Source organism: Sturnus vulgaris, chromosome 1 (assembly GCF_052056855.1).
Source record: "Sturnus vulgaris isolate bStuVul1 chromosome 1, bStuVul1.hap1, whole genome shotgun sequence".
Classification (NCBI taxonomy): Eukaryota; Metazoa; Chordata; class Aves; order Passeriformes; family Sturnidae; genus Sturnus; species Sturnus vulgaris.
In genome coordinates, this window is record NC_142243.1 from 8,822,490 (window position 1) to 8,832,354 (window position 9,865).

Consider the following 9,865-nt stretch of genomic DNA (forward strand, 5'->3'; position numbering starts at 1 on the left):
CACCAGAAATCATTGATTTCCCTGGGTTTATTCACAGGATTGTCCTACACATGGACTCCTAATGGAATTAATGGATCTGCATCCTGCCCACATAGATTATAGCACCGGATTGGGGCTCAATTATTCATGGACGTGACTTTGTTTCACCAGCAGACCTTAAAAATACACAGCGTCTTCTCTCAGTTGTTATAAAGAGGATGCCAGAGAAAGAGAACAGAAATATATGAAAACTATAATAATAAGGCAGGTCAGGAGCCTTAGGAAGAGATGACCTTCAAAATATCATGCACATTAAGGGAAAAAAATACCAAACAAGCTCTGTTTTTCATAAAACAAGGAAGATGCATCCAGTGTGTAAAGCTTTTAACCAGCATAAAGAATCAGTGAAGCCTGACTCTTACATTTGATGAGAAATGAGTAAGACTCAGAATACAAAGTTGTCACCAATTAGCGGCATCTCAGCTGAAAGTGTGAATATTTTTAGAAAACTGAAAGGATTAGAGGCTTATTTTTAAACAAAGAAGAGGTTTTAATCAGATGAAGAGATGGATATTATGAGGAATGCTTTGCAAAAATCCTTTGGGAATTTGGTTGCTTAGTGCCAGGAGGAATGGTACTTACCTAGTATTTTTTTAATTTTTTTTTTTTTTTTCACTTTGAACATCTGTAATTCCCCCAGTGACAACACAGTCCCTCGAGCTAGACCATTGGGACTCCCTGTTCAGATGCTGTCATGATGACATCAGTCTTGGTGGGAGCACAGGAAATAACACTGTGGATCAAGGCACACCATGCTGAAGATTCACCAAAACCAGAGTGTTTATGAGTCCAGTAAAACTGACCACACTGGGAAGGTCCTACCCAAAAGATGAAAAATCACCAACTCAGGCCAAGAGCAGTCAGGATTTACTAGAAAACTGGGGGAGAGTGTTTCTGACACAGAAGCTGAGATAACAGGAGATGTGCAATGAAGGGTCCACTGTGATACCCAGATTTGTGGTGCTGCACCTCACTCACCCTGGGTGCCTCCCCAGGCAGTCAGGCACCGAAAGCTTTATTACTTGAATGCCCCCTGGCAGCAGCAAGAATTCCAACCACAAACTCTGCTATTTGCCCAGAGGTTCTGAGAACCCCAAAACTGCTGCTCCTTTACAGAGAAGGTACCTGTTTGCTCAGCTTCCTCACTGAAAGCCATGTTCAAACAGCAACAGCTGAAAAAAAAAGACTTAAACAAGGTATTTGAAATTGAAAAAGCTCTTCTGAGCAGGGATTGACCACTACACTTACCCAGTGCTCTGTATTCAGTTCTTAGTTACCTTTTAGGCAGCTCTGTAAAATTTATTCTCCAAAGAAAATATAAAATCTTGAAAAGCTAGAAAATTTCAGTATTTCTATGTGAGAAATATCTAACATAAGAAAAATGTCTGCTTGCTACAGCCCAGATATTTAAGGTAAATGTGCTCTGATCTTGTGATTTCACATCAAAAGGGATTCATGCCACTGCCAAATGTCCAAGGAAAGGCACCATAAAAATCCTTATGTCCAGTTGACTACCCATAAACAAAGCTACCAGAGAAGTCTTCTTTCTTAGAGCTTAGAGTGAGTACCTAATGGAAATGCCTTTTAGCATAGAGAGGCTACAAGGAATGCAGCAAAACTTTGGCACTGAAACTACAAGTTGCTTTTCAATGGCTCTTTGCCTCCCCAGACCCAGAACTACAACTCCTCCCTACAGTAAATGCTCTAATATTCAGATTGTCTGAGGAATATGGATATTGTTTTATCCTTTTGTAGAAGAGCTAAAGAGTAAAAAATTTAAATAAATTTTAAGTGTAAAATGATACGTGATTAGACACAGAAAATAAACCTCAATTCCTGCATATTTTGTGAAGGCTGGCAGAAGTTTTTTCTGCATAAAATCTGCTATGAGAAAACATTTAAAAACATTTTACTAAGAAATGTGGCCATATCTGCCAGAGGCAAAGGAGCAAACCCTATACAGATGATGAATTTGAGAGATCTTAGCTAGACTTTAACAACCAACTGCAAAGATGGACAAAGCTCTTATCCCCAGTGGCTGTGTTTCCACTCCTCCAGGGCAGTGGAATTTAGCCAGGTCTCTGGTTTTCTTTTTCAGTCTGTAGAATATTAAAGAAGATACCAAAACAACTTTCTTGCAACGAAACAATATTATACTCCATGATATAGAAATTTTTGGCAGTTAAGTATCTTATTATTCACATTTGGCCTTCATCAGTCACTGTAGTCCTGTAAGACCATTTAATACTGTGCCTGGTAAACTTTCTCAACAAGCCTGGAAGATTTGTTGTATTTAGGTCAATACCACAGCCATTTGGTTGACCTGTACTAAGGAAAATATTACTTTAGCAAATCCACCCAGTCATGTGCTGAGGTGCCATTCAAGTTAGGAAGGTTATGAAGGCAGTTGTCCCAATCTTCCTGCTGCTCAAAGGACAGTGCAATAATTTTGGCCCAGAAGCCAGCTGTAGGCTTATTTCAAATATCAGCAACTTTCACCTTGGTGTAAGGTTTAGTGAAACTCATTGTTTTTAATTTGCAGCTTTGAGAAGTGTAACCATCTATGTTTTATAGATTTTTCTTTTCCTGTGAGGAAACTCATCAACTTTGATGTCTGTAACTATTGATTCTCTGCATTAAGGGATTGGTAAAACAGATTAACCACAATAGCATGTTAATTAAGACCATGTTTCAGCTTTCCAAAATTACTCTCTTTTTGCAGAAAGCTGATGAATTGACTGGCATTAGAGACCATCTAGCCCAAGGAGCCAGAAGGTACAGATCCCAGGGGAAATCATGCACATACCCAAAAGAAGGCTTGGAGAGAGTGCAATCCCATTTTCACAATGTCCTGTGTGTGTCTGTTGTATCCAAATCTTTAGTGATGCTAAAGGGATACTCCACATATGCAGAGTCTGTCAGATCTTCAGCCAGGTTGAGACAGGATTTGCCATGCATGAAAATTCCAGGATGAAGGGTCAAGGCTAGAAACAGGACCTTGTCCCACAGAAAGATGTTCTGCCACACAAAGCCAGTCTATCAGCCCAGGAACCTCTTCAAGTTTATTATATTAACTTCAACTAAAGCAATAATTTGCCTCCTTCCATCATTAGCTTTCATGTCTCTTGTGCAGCTAGGCTTTAATCTTTGGAGCAGAGTTTGTGGTGGGTTTGTGTCTGGTCCCGAGGGTGCTGACCTGAGCTGGGACATCATGGTTGGCCCTGGGTAAATACCTGTTTGCAACTGAAAGGAAAATCCAAATGCCTTTGTGTTTTTTTTCTCCTACCTTGGTTCTCCTAGAGCCCTGCTCTGGAGGTTGGACCCTCTGTCTGCTTTTCACTCCAGCTTTGCTCTGCCTTTCTCAACCTGCACTCGCACCAATTGTTTGTTTTTCTTTTCAGAAGCTACAAACTGCAGGGCCAGCTCAACTCGCATTAGTGTCAGAGGAGTATCTCTTGGCAGTTTACAAAAGAAAAAAAATGGAAAGTTGAGTATCATTTCATGTGAAATGTTCTAGAGTGCCTATGCTGTACTTCTCTGAGAGGCCTGAGGCTCCAGCTACCTGAAAAAGCTGATAAAAGCTGCTGTCATCCAGTGATTCTGCTCCCCTCTACAATTGCTCTGGTCCTGCTCTGTGTGGACAACACACAGGAACTTTTTATTTTTTTTTCCTCAGTCTTAAGTGGCAACCTCTCTTCCCAAACCTCCCAAGTGGATCATAAGATTGGGGATTGGGGGAGCAAACTCCCTCCCACTGTATCAGGAGATCAGGCTTGTGACTTCCTGTGGAATCTGAATGTACAGAAATCTATGGAATCTGATGAGATGCATCCCAGAGTCCTGAGGATTTGGGTGATGTAGCTGCCAAGCCACTCAGCAGTCAGGTGAAGTCCCAGGTGACTGGAGAAAGGGAAATGTTGCACCCATCTTAAAAAAGGGTAAACAGGAGGACCCTGGGAGCTCTCAACCTGCTCCTGGGCAGATCATAGAACAGAACCTCCCAGCAGATGTGCTAAGGCACACGGGGGACAGGGAGGTGATTTGAGGTAATCAGCATGGCTTTGCCAAGGGCAGGTCCTGCCTGACCAATCTAGTGTCTTCAATGATGGGGTGACTCCATCAGTGGGCAAGGGAAGGGCTACAGGTGTCATTCATCTGGACTTCCATAAAGGCTTTGACACAGTCCCTCACAACACCCTTCCCTCTAAACTGGAGAGAGAATGATTTCTCTCTCCAATGATGTGTGGCCTGTCCAGTGAATAGGGAGTTGTTTGGATGGTTGCATCCCCAGGGCAGTGGTCAGTGGCTGAGATCCTGATGGACATCAGTGACAAGGGATGTCCTCAGGGGCCTGTGCTGGGGCCAGTGTTATTTGATGTCTTCACCAGTGACACAGTGAGACTGATGCATCCCCAGCATATTTACAGGGGGCACCAAGCTGAGTGGTGTGCTTGATGTGCCTGAGGGATGGGATCCATCCAGAGGGACCTGGACAAGCTGGAGAAGTGGCCCATGAGAACTTTGCAGTGTTGAACAAGGGCAAGTGTAAAGTGCTGCACGTGGATCAGGGCAACCCCCAGCATCAGTCTGGCTTGGGGATGAAGGGATTGAGATTTGCCCAGAAGGACTTAGGGGTGATGGTAGAAGAAATGCTGGACATGAGACAGCAATGTGCACTTGCAGCCCAGATGGGCAGCTGTATCTAGAGCTGCATCAAAAGCAGTGTGGCCAGCAGGTAACAGAATGTGATTCTGCCCCTCTACTCTGCTCTCTACTCACCTGGTGTGCTGTGTCTGATTTGGGGGTCCACAGCCTTAGAAAGAGATGGACCTGTTGGAGTCACTCCAGAGGAGGCCACAAAAATGATCAGAGGATTGGAGCACCTACCCTACAGACAGGCTGAGAGAGCTGGGGTTGTTCACCTGGAGAAGAGAAAACTTCAGGATGACTTTAGAGCTCCTTTCAGTACCTAAAGGGGTGTATAAGAAAGATGAGGACAGAGGTTTATCAGGGTCTGCAGTGACAGGACAAGAGGTAATGATTTTAAAAAACAAAGGTAGATTTAGACTCAATATAAGGAAGAATTTTTTTTATGGTGATGGTAGAGAAACACTGGCACAGGTTGCTCAGAGATGTGGTAGATGCCCCATGCCTGGAAACATTAAAGGTCAGGTTGTACAGGCTTTCAGAGCAGCCTGATCTAGTTGAAGTTATCACTGCTTATTGCAGTGGGGATGGGCTTTTAAAGGCTCTTTCCAACCCAGACTGACAAGTCAATGATTCTGATGCAGGCTGGTAGTTAGTCCTGCTATTCATTCAAGTTTCACTTGCATTGAAGTATTCTGCAAATGCCCAGTGCTCTTCTGATGTATTCAGTCAGAAAAAAAATGATGAGAGTTTGCTTTTTATGCAATGATGTGGATTGCTTTTTTAGCTATTCTGTCTGGGAGCGAGAAAAATTGGATCAATGTCCAAGGGGTGTCTCTGGTGGTAGATCAGGCTGGTCTGATCCACTGCCAGAAAGAGATAGTACCATGTGGGCAGAGTCACCTCCAGCAGCAAAACCCTCTCTCCATTTCTTCCCCACCCTCATTACCTAGTGCAAAGATATCCAGCAGACTCTTACCCCTCTTAACATCATGTAAGCTGGAATATCTTTTGTCCAAAAAAAAATATTGTTAGCACAGCGCTTCAAGGTCATGTACGTTGCTGTGCCCAGTTAATTTCATTTTCATTTGGGTGTGTAAAAAATTGAGGAACATAAGCTATATAGCTTTTGAATATTGTTTAAAAAGACATCTTTCCTGGATAGATGGGAGTATGCTAAATGTGTGTATCTTTTAGAAGAAGCCTCAATTTTATTATTGCTACGATTTTCCACTTTCACCATTTTCTGGAAGGAACGGGGTTATTTTGTTCAAAGATTATTTTAGCTGGTACTATCAATTTTTCTGAACTGCTTTCCCCCTCCCCAGAAAGCTTCCTTTTAATAACAGTTGTTATTTCTTTGCAACTGCTAGGAAGAGGAGTCCAATAAACCCCTCCTTGGGTTCCTTCCAAAAATTAAAAAAAACCATCTCAGCTGTCATTCAGGCCTGCCTTTCCATTAATTCGATTTCAATGTATTTTATGTGACTGTGTGCCTGCCTTTGCAACAGCAAGGAATCTCAGTGGGATGGAGCAGCTTAATCGATCAGCAATCCTGGTCACCCAGAAAGAGTGTTAATTGGCCTCAGTACTTGAAGCATGTGACACTGCCTGACCTAATCATCAGAACTGGAGAAGTCAATAAATTAGAGTAGAAATGCAGATGGATAAAATAAAGACCCAGCTCTATACAACACGCTGTGAACATTGTTCCTGAATAGTGCTGTATGGAAAAGCCAACTCAAGCATTTTCTGGATAAGGCCCAGGGGAGCTCAGAGCAAGAATAATTTCATGTTTTCAGAGTTTCACCTTTTAGTCTTCCATCACGTACACTTGCTATGTCTCAGCAATTTGTCTGAAAGCTCCTAACTGAACCTGTGAAAATTCATTCTCCCTCTCTAATAACCAGCAGTGTAGCTTGCCTCACTCCTGTGCTCCCTGGGGAGGGGCTGAGCCAAACCAGTGTGACCTGGTCAGGGGTTTGGCAGGGACATGCCCAGACTCACCTCCCTCTGAGAGAGGAGCAGTGTTCCCACAAAACCTGATGTCTATTTGGGTTAAATACTGCAGGTGAGAGCTCGCTCCCTCTGCCACCATGGGAGCAGTTTGCTTTTTCACGGGGTCCAGCATTAACTGCTGATGAGCAAATAACTTCAGGATGCTAATTTAGACCCATGAAGAAGCTGGTGTGAGCACCTCCCACAGAACAGCCAGTGAAGGAGAGTGTCAGGGCAGTGTCCTGTCGGCCTCATTAAAAGTGCTCCCTTCCCTGTGCTGCAGGCACAGGACTTTGCTCCCTGGAGCCAGCAGGGGTGATTTTCCAAGTGTTGGCTGCAAAGGAAGTAGCATGTGCAAGCCCAGGGTGCCACAGTAAACATGGAAAGGACTGCCCTAGTGACTGAAGCATGTGGGATGTAGGTCCAGGAAGAAGCTGAGGGGACAGAAGAGGCCAGAGTCCCAAACCTGCTCTCTCATGTGGAATGGCTGTGCAGAGATAGAACCCTTAACAGCCCTTCTGTGGGTCTAGGCAGTGTCAGGATTGGATGTGGAATAACAAAGCTCTTCATCCTGCCTGTTCCAAAGGCAGTGAGACCCAAACCTTCTCTTAAATGTCCAGAAAAAGAAGGAAATAAATATAAATGCCCAGCAAATGCATCTATCAGGCAATTAATTAAAGGGAGGTGATGCAAGGTCTATCACTGTGCTGGTTTTGCCCGGGATAGAGTTAATTTTCTTCACAGTTTCTAGTATGAGGCTGTGTTTTGGATTTGTGCTTTGATAATGTAGAGATGTTTTTGTCATTGCTGAGCAGGGCCAAACACAGAGCCAAGTCCTTTTCTGCTTCTCATACCACCCTGCCAGAAAAGGTGGCTGGAGGTGCAGAAGATATTGGAAAGAAACACAGCCAGGACAGCTGACCCCAGCTGGGCCAAGGGATATCCCACACCATATGGCATCATGCTCAGTATGTGAAGCAGGGGAAGAAGGAGGGAGTGGAGAACATTTGGAGTGATGCTGCTTTCTTCCCAAGTCACTGCTATGTGTGATGGAGCCCTGCTTTCCTGGGAATGGCTGAACACCTGCCTGCCCATGGGAAGTGGTAAATGAATTATTTCATTTGCTTTGCACATGGTGTGGCTTTTGCTTTACCAGTTAAAATGTCTTTATCTCAACCATGACTTTTCCAGCTTTTACCCTTATATCAGATTTTCAGTTTCCTACCAGTTAGAACCACCTTGTGTTGGTGGAATCACTGGAGGGCACTGGTGGGAGAGGCACTGCTGCCAACCAGGTGTGAGGATGCCAGCAGATCCAGAATAACTCCCAGATCCCAGGAGAGCCAATGTGATAGCGAAGGGTTGGATGTCTCCTACACCAAACATTATAGATGTCCAACCATGAGTAAGTGAACATGTGCCTGGTAGGAGTGCTGTGATGCTGTTTTATCCTGCACAAATGTCTGGAGGGACATTTATCCATCTGTTGGCTGTCCACATAGCTGTGCTCTTATTTATTCTCTCTTTTTAATTTTCTTTTTCCTGCTGCTGTTTATTTCTGTCTAGATCTGTGATATATATATATCTATGTATCTATCTATATCTATCTATATATATAGATAGATATCTATATATCTATATCTATATTTATATATCTAAAACAGCTCCAGAGACAGTTGCACAGATAAACATCTGTTGCAAGGTATGGTCCATAGAGAGAAAATACTGTAGCAGAGAAACCAACACAAAATTGCAGTCAAAAGTCATAGGCACAGTCCTATTAGTTGCAACTGGTCAACAGAATGCATTTGCAAAAATAAACAAAGCTTAGGGAAAAAAAATCAGATAAAGTTAGCAAGGCACTACAATCTCATTTAGTTGCCCTTCAAGTGCTAGAAGATGTTCAGAGACAGCAGAGCTTCTGATGTTAAGTCAAATATGAAAAGAAAATAGACTGGATTATTGTAGCCTGGCAGACATGAAGGAACTTAAGGAATATGAGCAATAAAGTCTCCAGACCAGCCAGGTGAAAAGTGCAAACCTGTCCTGTCCCCTCTGTCCATAGCTCACTTTTTCCCAGAGCCAACAAAAAATTATCTGTTACCTGCTGGCCTTTCAGTGGGGCAGATAGGATTTAAAAATAACAGCAATAAAGCTTTCCATTTGTATTTTAATAAGGAAACATTTCTTTTTATCAGATTACCAGGCCTGTCATGATTCACCTCTGAGCCCCTTGCTTAGCTAATGAATTTATGTCCCTCTCTCTAGGGGAAGAAGATCTTGTCATTCACAAAATGATGCCATTATCAGCATATCTCATGCTGAGGTGAGGCAGGGAAAGAAATCCCTGCTCAGCTTTCTTGGTGCTGGTCTCTCCTTCCTGCTGTGTTTGGTGCTGTAAGAGGGCAGACCATTGTTTAGCTCCAGCCCTGTGCTGCTCAAGGGCTGCTGTCTGATCTCAGAGCCTTTGAGGTCAGGAGAGATCACAGTGCACAACGGAAAATCTCACACCTTTGTCCTTTCTCAGACCAGGAGCTGCTTATTATGTTACTGCACAAAAGCTTCCTTGACCCAACTTGGGCATGAAGTGAGTGGAATACACTGCCCTATCCTTCACCAAAAGGTTGAATGAGAGTGAATTTTTGGCCGAAACATGGTGAAAAGAAGGCTGGACTGTGGGCCAGGAGGTGATTCTGCATCTCTGGCATGGACAAGGTGTTAACCCATATAGCAACAAAATCCCCCAGATGGCTTCAAACTTTGCTGAAGACAGTTTGCCTTCCATCCCCATCCATTCCTGAGCCACTTCACACCATGCCAGGGCAGCTTCTCTGCTCTGGTTCAGGATCCCAGAGCTGCTGCCTACCACCTTCACCCTCATTGTGGGTAACTGGTGAATTTAAGTGTGAAGATGGCTGAAGAGCAAACCTGTGTTACAGTACAAGGGGCAGACCTAAGTGCTGGAACACCATCTGGTATTGATTTTATAGTCTCTAGCAAAAAATCTCTAGCTAAAAAAGAAAAATAAATGTATTTTCCCCCCCTAACTTCGAAGTGCCAGTTATTCATAATCCTCACACAAATCTGGCCTATACAGGGGCAGTTCTCACTCTCAGCTTTGTGCTGCAGTGCTCCTGGCACACCAGGGAGGATTTGTGGGAGCTGGGTCTGGCAGCTGCCT